Genomic DNA, 14,233 nt, shown 5'->3' on the forward strand with positions numbered 1-14,233 from the left:
AAAAATACTTAAATTTTTTTTATTGTATTGTTTCCATTACTGTTTCATCCCCCTGCAATCACCACACTTTTTTTTGTCCATGAGTCCTTTTTTCTTTTTGCTTGATCCCTCCACCCCCTAACCCACCCCTCAATAGCTGTCACCCTGCTCTCTATCTATGAGTCTGTGTCTGTTTTGCTTGTTAGTTCAGTTTGTTCGTTAGATTCCCCATTCGAGGGAAATCATATGATATTTGTCTTTTTCTGACTGGTTTATTTTACTTAACATAATGTTCTTCAGGTCCATCTATGCTGTCACAGAGGGTAAAATTTTCTTCTTTTTTACAGTCAGTATTTCATAGAGCATATTTTCATGTGCTTACTTGCTGGCTGTATTATCTTTTTTGGCAAGGTGTGTGTGAAGTTCTTTGGGTGTGTGATTTTCAGTTGAGTTTTAAGAGTTCTTTGAATAATTTAAATGATAATTCTTTGTCAGATATGTATTCTGCATACATTTTCTTTAAGTCTATGGCTTGTCTTTTTTACTCTCTTTATTCCCTTTACTTTTAATGTGGAAATTCCCTTTGTGTTTCCTATATTGGATTTGATTTTCATGTTTTGTCTTTTCTGTTCATATTTTTCATTACCTTCTTTTTTAAAGGTGCATTTTTTTTGAGACTTTACATATCTAGAAATGTTTGTAACTGTTTTCTCTCAGTATTTGCAGACATTACCCCATTGTCTTCTGGTTTTCAGTGTTGTTATTGACATATGGTGCTGTTTTGATATCCTGATTTATTATTTTTTTTTGTCTCTGAAGGTTTTTTAGATTTTCTCTTTATTTCTGGTGTTCTGAAACTTCATTGTGATGTGCCTTTGGGTGGGTCTTTTTAAATGTATTGTCTTGGGTACTTTCCTTACAGTCTGAAAACTCAAGTCTTCTAGTTCTGGGGAATCATATTATTTTGTTGATAATTAATTTTCCTCTTTTTATATTTTTACCTAGAATTTGTATTCCTTTTATATTCACATTTTGAATTAATTCTCTAACTTTATTTTTACTTTCTTTTTATTTATTTGCATTTTTATTCTTACTCTGGATGATATATCCAACTTATTTTCTAACCCTAGGTTCCATGACTTCTTTTTTACTGTGTGAATATTCCTTTTAATTATTTTTTATTTATTTAAATTTTTATTTATTGTTTTGAGAGAAGAGAGAGAAAGAGACAGAGAGAGAGAGAGAGGGAGAGAGAGGGAAACATAATTTGTTGTTCCACTTATTTATACAGTCATTGGTTGATTCTTGTATGTGCCCTGACTGGGGATCGAACCCTCAACCTTGCCAGGTCTGCACAATGCCCTAAGCAATTGAGCTACCCAACTAGGGCTGAATGTTACATTTTAATATTAGTCCATACTTTAAGAGCTTCTCTTACACATCTGAAGAAATGATTCATTGTTAATTTTTTTTTCTCTGAATTATCTCTTCTCTTTAAGGCTTTTTTTTTTTTTTTTTTTTTTGGTCTCTGATTTTCTTTTAGAATTTTTCTTAAATGTTTCTGCTAATCCTTGGCTCTCTGCTCGTGTCACATCATGAGGCACTAAAATGTTACTGGAATTATGCTTTAGTTTCTTACCTCTTGGTGACTGGTAGATTTCACTACAGGACAGTATTTTCACTGGGGCCAACTGCCAAATATCAGTATCCTTAGGTCTCTGTTTACCTGATACTGTCTTTAATTTAAGCCTGGTAGATAAAGCCTAAATGCTTACTTTGAAGGAGTTGAGCTAGGCAGGTAAGGGGGCTGGAGAAGGGCTGTGGGTAGTGAGTTCTCACATTGGGAATTTATCTCAGACTTTTACTTAATGCCTTTGATTTCATTATGTATACCTTTACAGAAGATAAAGCTCTCATCTTTTGTCCGGGTGGGGAAAAGTGGTCATGTCAGGATGGAGGAGTGGAGTGAGGATCTGAGGAGTCTAACTGCTCCTTATAAACACAAGATTCAACCAATCTTCCTGTTTTCCCACCTCACGCACCAGCCCTCCGCCCCCTATTCCTACATTTTGAGATCAATGTTTTCTTCATGGTTCTTACCATATTGGGATCCTGTGTTGTGAATCTTCTTGGTTTTAATTGGCTTCGTCAGTGCACTTTGAAGACGTAGGTTTTGGCGTTCTCTGGTCTAAGTGAGTCCATTGATTTTTATCTGCCTTTCAGTTTCCAGAATTGTGTTGTTACTTTACAGTTTCTGTTCTTTGTCCTTGTGTATTAGCACTCCCCCCATCCCCCTTTTTTTTTCCTTTTTAATTGCAGTTCTGGAGAAAATAGAGCTAAATAGATGTATCTAATCCATTGTATTTAACTGGAAGTTTCTGTGCTGTTGATAGGCAAAGCATAACTATACAGGAGAAGACGCTTTTAGGGTAGTAAATATCGACCAAGTATTTGGGCTCTGGAGGAAGGTTACCTGTTTGACTTCTGTCTTTTTCAGTTACTGGTTGTGAGATTATATTGCATTATTGAGAATTCAGAATTCCTTTCATTGCCCCACTTAATGATGCTAATTCCCCTTTTTCCTTCTCCGGTATCCTTGAAGAGTAGCTTGGATGATTTATGTAGATACGGTGTTAGCTTTCCCATGTGGAAGTAAACTATTAGTTGGAAGCATCTAGAATGCATGAATGATTCCACATGTTACTCGTACAAATGAAGATCATCAATGTTGTGGATGATAAAACAGTAAAAGTAGATGGACAAACCACCAGTCAACTTTGTAGGAGATCAGTAAAGGTCTTATAAAAGAGCCTTGTGTAGATTTTATGTTTAGAGTATTTAAGAAGGTAGAGTGAGCAAACAACAGAAGAAAAACCAAAACAAAACCAAAACATGAAAACAAGGACACAGTGCCCTTAAGAATTAAACCTGAAATGATGTCATAGCAAAGGATAAGTGAACTGAGGTCACAGAAGAAAACTACTGAGGAAATATGTATGCTTATTTGAGATTACATGAAGTCTGTGTCCATTGAATTGTATCTAAAGTGATCCGGAGGTTAGACAGATGAGAAGTAATATGAGTTAAGTCACTATAACATTGGGGTAAATAAATATATTGAATTATGAATAGGAATATATTCCTAATATAGAGGTGAAATTTTCACAGAAGGAATTGACTTGATTATAATCTTAGGGTAATTTGTACCTGAAATAAGTCAGGGTTCCTTATTGAATACGGTCATTTTTCTCCTTTAACGTTTTTATTTTCTCTGATACTATAGACATTCTCAAATTTAACTGTAATATTTTTCACTGCTCAAAAAATACAGTTCAGTATTAAAGTGTAAAATATGATAAAACAGTTTAATCCAAGGCAGGCAATGGAGAATAGGCACTAAGATGATTAATATCAAGGGGTCGACTTTATATGTATTTTATGGTCACTTTTAGACAAGATGTGAGTAGAGTGTGTATACTTTTTTTATTGACACATGCAGAATTAAAGTTGATGGGATTAACCATTTTGATTTTTGCAGTTCCAGCCAGAAAGGTATTCATTTTTAGATAAACAAAACTTTTCATGGCAATATTTAAAAAATCACTTTTAACTTGTTGATATAATTTTTTTTTACTTTGATTTTTAGTTTTCTGCTCATTGAGAAGCTTTATAGTAAGTTAAAAATCCATTGTTTTGGATTTTAAATCCAATTATTTAAGCTAATATAATAACAAAGGTACTAGATTTTATTGGTCATTGTTAGGTAATAGTTTTATATGGATAAGACAAGTTAACTTCTAGCACATTTATTATTTCATTAGAAGACATACTTTGTTTTTCTTTAAGGACTTATCTGCTGGCCAAGAGCCATCTAAGTATTGGTCTAAAAGGGCCTTTTTTTTTTCATTATATTTTACTCATGATGCTGTTACAGTTGTCCCAATTTTCTCCCCTTTTCTTCCTCCACCCTGTACCCCTCACTCCCTCAGGCAATCACCACACCATTGTTCATGTCCATGGGTCATGCATATATATAAGTTCTTAAGATATTCTATTTCCTATACTCCACTTTCATTTCCATGGCTTTCATTTCCAAGAACTGTTACTACTTAATTGTATTTCTTAATCCTCTCACCTCTTCACCCATTACCCCAAACCCTCCTCCCATCTGACAGCCATTAATAATGCTCTCCGTATCCATGGTTCTGTCTCTGTTCTTGCTTGCTTAGTTTGTTTTTTGGATTCAATTGTTGATAGATATGTATTTATTGCCATTTTATTGTTAATAGTTTTGATCTTTATCTTAAATAAGTTTCTCTAACATTTCCTATAATAATGGTTTGGTAATTATTAACTCCTTTAGTTTTTTCTTGTCAGGGAAGCTCTTTATCTGCCCTTCAATTCTAAATATATTTACTGGGTAGAGCAATCTTGCCTGTAGGTCTGCTTTTCATCACTTTGAATATTTCTTGCCAATCCCTTCTAGCCTGCAAAGTTTCTTTTGAGAAATCAGCTGACAGTCTTACGGTAACTTCCTATAGGTAGCTAACTTCTTTTCTCTTGCTGCTTCTAAGATTCTCTCTTTAACCTTTGGCTTTTTAATTATGATGTGTCTTGACATGGGCCTCTTTGCATCCAACTTGTTTGGGACTCTCTGTGCTTCCTGGACTTGCATTTCTATTTCCTTCACCAAATTAGGGAGGTTTTCTTTCATTGTTTTTTCAAACAGATTTTCAATTTCTTGCTCTTTCTCTTCTCCTTCTGGCACACCTATGATGCAAATGTTGGAACATTTGAAGTTGTCACAGAGGCTGCTTACACTATCCTTGTTTTTTGTTGTTCTTTTTTCTCTTGCTGTTCTGATTGTTTTTTTTTTTTTGCTTTCTTATGTTGCAAATCATTGATTCTTGGCTTCATCCCTTCTACTATTGTTTCCCTGTAAATTGTCCTTATTTCAATTGTGTATCCTTTGTTTCTGACTGGATCTATTTAATGCTGTCGAGGTCTTTAGTAAGTTTCTTGAGCATCCTTAAAACCAGTGTTTTGTACTCTGCGTCTGATACATTGCTTATCTCTCTTTTGTTTAGTTCTTTTTGGGGAGTTTTGATCTGTTCTTTCATTTGGACCATGTTTCTTTGTCTCCTCATTTTGGCAGCCTTCCTGTGTTTGTTTCTATGTATTAGGTAGAGCTGCTATGACTCCCTATCTTGGTAGCATAGCCTAATGTAGTAGGTGTCCTGTAGGGTCCAGTGGCACAGCCTCCCCTGTCACCCAAGCTGGGTACTCAAGGTGGTCCCTTCATGTAGGATGAGTACATCTTCCTCTTGTAGTTAAGCCTTGATTGCTGTTGGCTGGTCAATGGAGGAATTTACCCAGGCCAGTCAACTGCAGGGACTGGCTGTGACCACTGACCACCAACCTCTACCCTCCATAGAGGATCAGCTGTGCAGGGGCAGGGTGGTGGTGCTCTAACGTGCTCTGTAGTTGTCCACTGGTTGTGCTGGGTCTGGGGTTTCGTGGGTGGTGCAGGCCAAGGTCAGCCCCTTGTGTTTTCTCTGGGGCTACCTGCATAAACTATGAAGCAATATGAGATGGCTGTTACTTGTGTTGGCCTTGGAGATTCCCAGGTGAAGCCAAGCTGTGAATCTAGGCTGGCTGCTGCTAGTGCCTGGCCTGGGGCCACTTAGTAAGAGGTACTGGGCCTGGGGCCTCGCTGAAGCCAGCTTGTTTGAGAGAATTTGCTTGTTTGAGAGAATTTGCTTTTTTGAGAGAATTTGCTTTTTGGAAAGAATTTAGGAAGTTGTGAAGTTTGAACCAAGATCGACCATTCATATGGAAAAGAACTGTTAACAGGTTGGGTGGGCCTATAAATTTGATGGGACAAGGTCTCAGGTGATCTCCAGGGTGGGATGGTGTTAGGTTGATGGATCTCAGATATGGCACTGGCCTGCTGGGACTGTGGCTCTGTGGAGGGAGGGTTCAGAAAAGGGACAGTGACCTCTCCCCACCTTTATGTCTGGGAGAAAGCTATTGCCTAGCTTCTGCCTTGATGCCAGACACTTCAGGTCCTCCTCCTATGCCACTGTTGCCTTTCAAGCTGCTACCCTGGTGCTGGATCTTAGAGTGAGTTAGTCTGAGTAAGTCTGTTTCTGGGTTCTTTTTTTTTTAAGAAATATTTTCTAATTAATTAATTTTTAAAAAATATATTTATTGATTATGCTATTACAGTTGTCCCACTTCCCCCCCTTCACTCCACTCCATCCTGCCCACCCCTTCCCTCCCGCATTCCCCCCCTATAGTTCATGTCCATGGGTCATACCTATAAGTTATTTGGTTTCTACATTTCCTATACTATTCTTACCCTCCCCCTGTCTATTTTCTACCTACCATTTATGCTATTTATTCTCTGTACCTTTCCCCCCTCTCTCCCCCTCCCAATCTCCTATTGATAACCCTCCATGTGATCTCCATTTCTGTGATTCTGTTCCTGTTCTACTTGTTTGCTTAGTTTGCTTTTGTTTTTGTTTTAGGTGTGGTTGTTCATAACTGTGAGTTTGCTGTCGTTTTTACTGTTCCTATTTTTTATCTTCTTTTTCTTAGATAAGTTCCTTTAACATTTCATATAATAAGGGCTTGGTGATGATGAACTTCTTTAACTTGACCTTATCTGAGAAGCACTTTATCTGCCCTTCCATTCTAAATGATAGCTTTGCTGGATACAGTAATCTTGGATGTAGGTCCTTGCCTTTCATGACTTGGAATACTTCTTTCCAGCCCCTTCTTGCCTGTAAGGTCTCTTTGGAGAAATCAGCAGACAGTCTTATGGGAACCCCTTTGTAGGTAACTGTGTCCTTTTCTCTTGCTGCTTCTAAGATTCTCTCCTTCTGTTTCATCTTGGCTAATGGAATTATGATGTGCCTTGGTTTGTTCCTCCTTGAGTCCAGCTTCTTTGGGACTCTCTGAGCTTCCTGGACTTCCTGAAAGTCTATTTCCTTTGCCAGACTGGGGAAGTTCTCCTTCATTATTTGTTCAAATAAGTTTTCAATTTTTTGTTCTTCCTCTTCTCCTTCTGGCACCCCTATAACTCGGATGTTGGAACGTTTCAAGATGTCCTGGAGGTTCCTAAGCCTCTCCTCATTTTTCTGAATTCTTGTTTCTTCATTCTTTTCTGGTTGGATGTTTCTTTCTTCCTTCTGGTCCACACTGTTGATTTGAGTCCCAGTTTCCTTCCCATCAGTATTGGTTCCCTTTACATTTTCCTTTGTCTCTCTTAGCATAGCCTTCATCTTTTCATCTAATTTATGACCAAATTCAACCAGTTCTGTGAGCATCCCGATTACCAGTGTTTTGAACTGTGCATCTGATAGGCTGGCTATCTGTTCGCTGCTTAGTTGTATTATTTCTGGAGCTTTGATCTGTTCTTTCATTTGGGCCTTTTTTTTTTTTTTTTTTTTGGTCTTGGCGCACCTGTTATGTAAAGGGACAGAGCCTTAGGTGTCCACCAGGGTGGGGTAACGCGGGTCACTGTGCTGTGATGCTGTACGTGGGGGAGGGGCCAAGAGGGAGCAATGGTGCCTGCTCCACTCTCTGCTGGATTTCAATTACTTCCCCCACCACCTACAATCAAATTGGGCCCCTCTGGTGCTGGTTCCCGAGTGGGTGGGCTTGTGCATGCTCTAGGCCCCTGTGGGTCTCTCCAACAAACTCTCCTGTGAGGCTGGGAGTTTCTCCCACTGCCGCCTCAACCCCCACGGGTGTTTTCAATCAGAGGTTTGAGGCTTTATTTCCCCAAGCTGGAGCCCTGGGTTGCGCAGTCTGTTTCACTCCTCAGCCGTTCCTCCTGGTTTATCTATGGGTGAATGTGGGGACGCGGGGTCTGCTAGCTGTTGCACTGCCTGCCCGTTCGTTCCACAATCTGTCACCTGTCCAAGTCCGCCAGCCACTGCATTGTCGTGATCCTCTCCGCCCGGGCTGCCCGTCGTCTCTGCCCCTCCTGCTGGTCTGGATGAATGTTTCTTCTTTATCTCCTTGGTTGTCAGACTTCCATACAGTTGGATTTTTTTTGTCAGTTCTGGTTGTTTTTGTTTTTAAATTGTTGTTGTCCTTTTGGTTGTGTAAGGAGGCGCAGTGTGTCTACCTATGCCTCCATCTTGGCCGGAACTCTGTTTCTGGGTTCTTCAAGAGGATCTCTTGGGACTCCAGAATTTTCTTCCACCAACTCAATCACTACTGGTTTTGCAGCCAGAAGTTATGGGTACTTATCTTCCTGGCCCTGGAACCCGGGGCTGGGAGGCCTGGTGTGGTGCTGGGACTCCTTACTCCCCAGACATCCCTCCCAAATTTTTGAGATCTGCCACAGGTGGATGTGGGACCAGCCTGTTTTGCATCTCTGCCCTTCCTGCCAATCTTGATTGATGTGGTTTCTTTAATTCCAGAGCTGTTAGACTTCCATTCAACTTCATTTCTGATGGTTTTATTGATGGTTGTTCTGTAGTTTAGTTGTAATTTTGATGTGGTTCTGCGAGGAGGTGAGCCGTGTCTGCCTACATCGCCGTCTTGACCGGAAGTCCGCCTTTGTTTTTCTTTGATGTGTGATGGCTATTTTCCCAAAGCATAGAATAGTAATAGGTCAGCTTTTTTTTTTTTTTTAAAAGCATAGTGTCATTTCATTGTCTTTTTTTTTTTATTTTTTATGTCTTTATCTTTTGTTATAAGTTTGTTAGTCTTATTGTTGCTCTTTTGAGAATAATGTATCCTTTTTCTTGTAGCTGTTTTTAAGATTTTTTTCCCCCTTTGCCTGAGGTTTCTGGCAGTTTTAATGTGATATGTATAGGTGTGGTTTTTGTTGTATTCATTCTGATTGGGGATTGCAGGGTTTCTTAATATAGTATGGGGTTTGTAGAGTATCTTTCATCAGCTTGTGAAATTCCTGGTTATTATTTCTTTAAATTTTGCCTGTATTTCACTTTTTTCTCTCCTTCTGGAACTCAAAACCACATATGTTAGAGGTGTTTTTTTTTTTTCCTGTGCCCTGCAGTTCTTTTTTGAAATGTTATGCTTCATAGAGAATTAGACTTTTTTCTATTGACCAATATTCCTATTTCTTAAGCTCATCTTCTGATGTGTATAAACTGCTGTTAAACCTATCTGTGGATTCTTCAACTGTATTTTCACTTTGGCAGTTTCATTTGATTTTTTAAAAATTCTTGTTCTTTGGTTGAAATTGCCAACTTTTTATCTTTCTTGCATATTTCTTGTATGAGTATCTCTACTTTTAGTCCTTATCTAGTAAAATCAATGTCTAGTTAATCTGTGGCTCTATTTTTATTTGTTTTTATTCTTTACATTCTTTTAGTGGACTCAGTTTTTTTGTTTGTTTATTTGTGTTTTACTGATTATTGAGAGAGAGGAAGCGAGAGAGGAGCCGAGGGAGGGAGGGAGAGGGAGGGAATAATCAATTGATTGATTGATTATTCCATTTACATATGCATTCACTGCTCCCTTGTTCTATGTGTCCTGACCTGGGATGGAACCTGCAACCTTGGTGTATCAGGATGAAGCTCTAAGCAGCTGAGCTACCTGCCCAGTTTTTTATTTAATTCTGTACATTATATGAAAAATTGTAGATGCTCTGGATAATGCTATCTCCAGAGAGAGTTCACTCTTTCCTTTCTTATGTAGACAGATGATCATCTTAATCTAGTCAGGGAATAAATTTTATTAATTTCCTATTGCTGCTATAACAAATTATCCCAAATATGTTAGCCTAAAACAATACAACATTATTATCTTACAGTTTTGGAGGCCAGAGTTTCAACATAGCTTTCACTTAGCTAAAATCAAGGTGTTGTGAGAACTGCATTCCTTTCTAGAGAAGGTCCAGGGAAGAATCTTTATATTTTACCTTCTCCGTTTTCAAGGGGCAGCTCACATTCTTTGGCTCATAGTCCTCTTCTATCTTCAAGGCCTGGACTGGCTGTGACACTGTTCTGACTCCCTCTTTCACTATGGTAAGATTGGGCCTACCCAGATAACTCCAGGATAAATCCCTATCTCAAGATAAGATGATTATCAACCTTAATTCTGTCTGCTGCCTTAATGTGCCTAAATTTTGGTTATTAGAATGTGGAGATCCTTGCCCTGGCCGGTGTGGCTCAGTTCGTTGGTTCGATTCCCTTTCAGGGCACATACAAAGTTGCAGGTTTTATCCCCAGTTTGGACACGTATGAGAGTCAACCAATCTATATTTCTTTCTTACATCAGTGTTCTCTGTCTCACTGTCTCTTTCCATCTTTCTTGAAAAGTAATGAAAAAATGTCCTCAGGTAAGGATTAAAAAAAAAGAATGTGGACATCCTTGTGTGGCCATTATTCAGTCTACTATTTACATTCTACCCTCTGGCTCCCAAAGATTTACCTATGTCCCACATGCAAAAGATCCCCAAAAGTCTCCACTCAAGTACTAAGTACTTAGTTAAGTACTTTCTACATGGCAGGTATCATTATAGTTAATAGCTAAACAACATTGTACTAGCACAATTTTTCCAATATATAAGCAACCTGATAAATATCTTTGCTCATATAACTTTGCACAATTTTCCTATTATTCCTTAAAAGAAATCCCTAGATGTAAAAATGCTGAAACAAAGTAGATGTATTTTTAAATCCTAAGATATTTTATGACTTTGTCCTTTGAAAAAGCTACACCAAACCACATTCTTTCCAACAGTAGGAGAACTGTTTCCCTAAATCTTTTTCAACAATGGCAACTCTTAAAAAAATTGTCACTTTGACAAATTGGCTCACTTCAGCTTTAAATATTCAGTCACTGCATCTTAGTAACTTACGTCATCATTCTTTCCAAAGTACTTTTGGAAGCACTGTATAGCAGACTGTATTTTCCAAAGATTGCCACACATGGTCTTCTGCAACATGGCTTTGGCAATCTACCATCAAGATGGTGACCCCTGTGACTGCTCTCACACAATACAGTAGAAATAATGTTTTATCTGTTCTGAGCTTAGTCCTTAATTGGCCTGGTAGCTTCATCTTCTATCTCTTAAAAACGAGCTAAATACCCTCACACAAAACATGCTGTGGGAAGTCTGAGACATTTAGAAAAGTCCAGAAAGATGACATGCCAGGTGAAGAAAGACAGAAAGACCAAGAAGCACCAGAATGTCAGACAAATGTATGAACAAGCCACAATGAAAGTGAATCATCCAGCGTCAGCTACCCAATTGTCATAACATGGATCAGAGATGAATCATCCAGCCAAGACTTTTCCAAACCCCTGACCAACCAATCATGAGCACAATAGAATGATTATATTAAGTCACTGGATTTTAGTTTTGTGACAGAGCAATAGATAACCAGAACATCATTTAAAGTAAACATTAATAAAAATTTAAAATCACTTCCAGCCAAAATGGAGGCATAGGTAGATACATTTTGCCTCCTCACACTACCAAAAGAAGGACAACAACAAATTTAAAAACAAAAAGCAACCAGAACTGCCAGAAAATTGAACTGTATGGAAGTCCGACAACCAAGGAGTTAACTTATTTGAACAAATAATGAAGGAGAACTTCCCAATCTGGCAAAAGAAATAGACTTCCAGGAAGTCCAGGAAGCTCAGAGAGTCCCAAACAAGTTGGACCCAAGGAAGCACACACCAAGGCACATCATAATTACATTAGCCAAGATTAATGAGAAGGAGAGAATCTTAAAAGCAGCAAGAGAAAAGGAGTTACCTACAAAGGAGTTCTCATAAGACTAATAGTTGATTTCTCAAAAGAAACCTTACAGGCAAGAAGGGGCTGGAAAGAAATATTCCAAGTCATGAAAGGCAAGGACCTACATCCAAGATTACTGTATCTAGCAAAGCTATCATTTAGAATGGAAGGGCAGAAAAAGTGCTTTCTAGACAAGGTAAAGTTAAAGGAGTTCATCATCACCAAGTCCTTATTATATGAAATGTTAAAGGGACTTACTTAAGAAAAAGATGATGATAAAAAATACAAACAATAAAATGACAACAAACTCACAACTACCAACAACTGAACCTAAAAAAATCCCCACAAAACAAAAACGAACTGAGCAAACAATTAGAAGTAGGAACACAATCACGGAAATGGAGATCACGTGGAGTGTTATCAGTGGAGAGGGGTTGGGGGAGAATGGAGGAAAGGTACAGGGAATAAGAAGCATACATGGCAGGTACAAAATAGACAGGAGGAGGTTAGGAATAGTATGGGAAATAGAAAAGCCAAAGAACTTATATGTACAGCCCATGGACATGAACTAAGAGAGGGAATGCTGGTAGGAGGAGGGGTGCAAGGCAGAGGGGAATGAAGGGGAGAAAAAAATGGGACAACTATAACAGCATAACCAATAAAATATACTTTTAAAAACAATAATTTAAGATCATATATCCCCAAATCAATGTGTACTTCAAAGGTTACCTTATAAAAACACACTTATTTCGATGATACTGGAATTGCTAAAAACATCTTAAGAACAATTTTTTTTAATAATAACTTAAGAGGCCTTTGTTACATTTATTTCAAATTCTCATTTTGAGTCAGGTGTCCCAGGGCAACAGTTTCAAAAAGACTATCTTAGCCCTGGCCAGTGTGGCTCAGTTGGTTGGGCATTGTCCTGCAAACCAAAAGGTCACCAGTTACATTCCTGGTGAGGGCACATTCGTGGGTGTGGGTTCAGTCCCTAGTTGGGGCCTGTGCAGAGGCAACCAATGGACGTTTCTCTCCATCTTTTTCTCCCTCCCTTCCCCTCCAGCATCAGTAAGAGAATGAAAATTATATACAAAAAAGAGTGTCCTAGATTGTCATAATAGAAAGCCAACTGAAAAATTAACAGTTTATCAAGGTGACGGAATGAGACATTTTAAAAAAGATTTTATTTACTTATTTTTTAGAAAGGCGAAGAGAGGGAGAAAGAGAGGGAGAGAAACATCAATGTATGGTTGCCTCTCATGCGCCCTCTACTGGGGACCTGGCCTGCAACCTAGACAGGTCCCTAGACTAGGAATCAAACTAGTGATCCTTTGATTTGCAGGATGGCACTCAACCACTGAGCCACAGCAGCCAGGACAGAATGAGACTTTTTGAAATTTTTTTCTATACAACTACAATAAGCATTAATTCTCTGAATAGTTCAGTTTGTGAATTAAAATATAATATTTCCTTAGAAACCTCATATATAAAATTCTGGTAGCCTAGAAATACACTAGACATGATATCTCAAGAGTGATAACAACTACCAAAGAGGACCTAAAGATTTTTGTTTGACTTAATTACAGTGAGTCCTCACTTAACATCATCAGTAGGTTCTTGAAAACTACGGCTTTAAGTGAAATGTATAACAAAACAAATTTTACCATAAGCTAATTGATACGAGTTAAGTTTATATGGCATATTTTTGGTCACGAAAACACAGAACTTCTCAATAGAGACCCAAAACACTGCTATTAAACACTGAAATAAATGCGAGCTACACATAACATATAACAAACATGAATAATTGGGGTGATCACTTCATAAGTTATATAAAAGTCTGATCATGGGGTTGTACACCTGAAACTAATTAATATTGCCCATCAACTTAAAAATAAAAAATATTTTCAAAAAAATATATTTTTAAAAAGAAAGATGGATAAAAGTACTCAGGCTCATTTTAAGTACTTTATGTAATTTGTACAGTCAGAGTGGTCCCCACTCTTTTGAAGCCCAGTGCTGGGTTTAATGAAATTCTTGAGTCTCAATTTAGAAATTTTTTTTATTTATCGATTTTTAAAGAGAGGAGGGCAGGGAGGAGGAGGGAGAGGAGGAAAAAGATGGAGGAGAGAGAGAGAGAGAGAGAGAGACGGAGAAATTGATTTATTGTTCCACTCGTTTATGCATTCATTGGTTGTTTCCTCTGTGTGCCCTGGCTGGGGATCAAACCACAACCTTGGCATATTGGGATGGCACTCCAGCCAATTCAGCAGCCTGGTTAGGGAGAGGCCTCCCACCCTTTTTTTTGCACTGGTCACCACAAATTGTATTGTCATTACTTTTTTAAAATTTGTATTTTTCAATTACGGTTTACATTCAACATTATTTTGTATTAGCTTTAGGTGTTCAGCATAGTGGTTAGACAGTCATATACTTTACACAGTGATCTCCCTGATATTTCAAGTACCTACCTGGCACCATGTCTAGTTATTACAGTGTTGTTTATTATATTCCCTATTC

The sequence above is a fragment of the Desmodus rotundus genome, chromosome 2 (assembly GCF_022682495.2).
Source record: "Desmodus rotundus isolate HL8 chromosome 2, HLdesRot8A.1, whole genome shotgun sequence".
Lineage (NCBI taxonomy): Eukaryota > Metazoa > Chordata > Mammalia > Chiroptera > Phyllostomidae > Desmodus > Desmodus rotundus.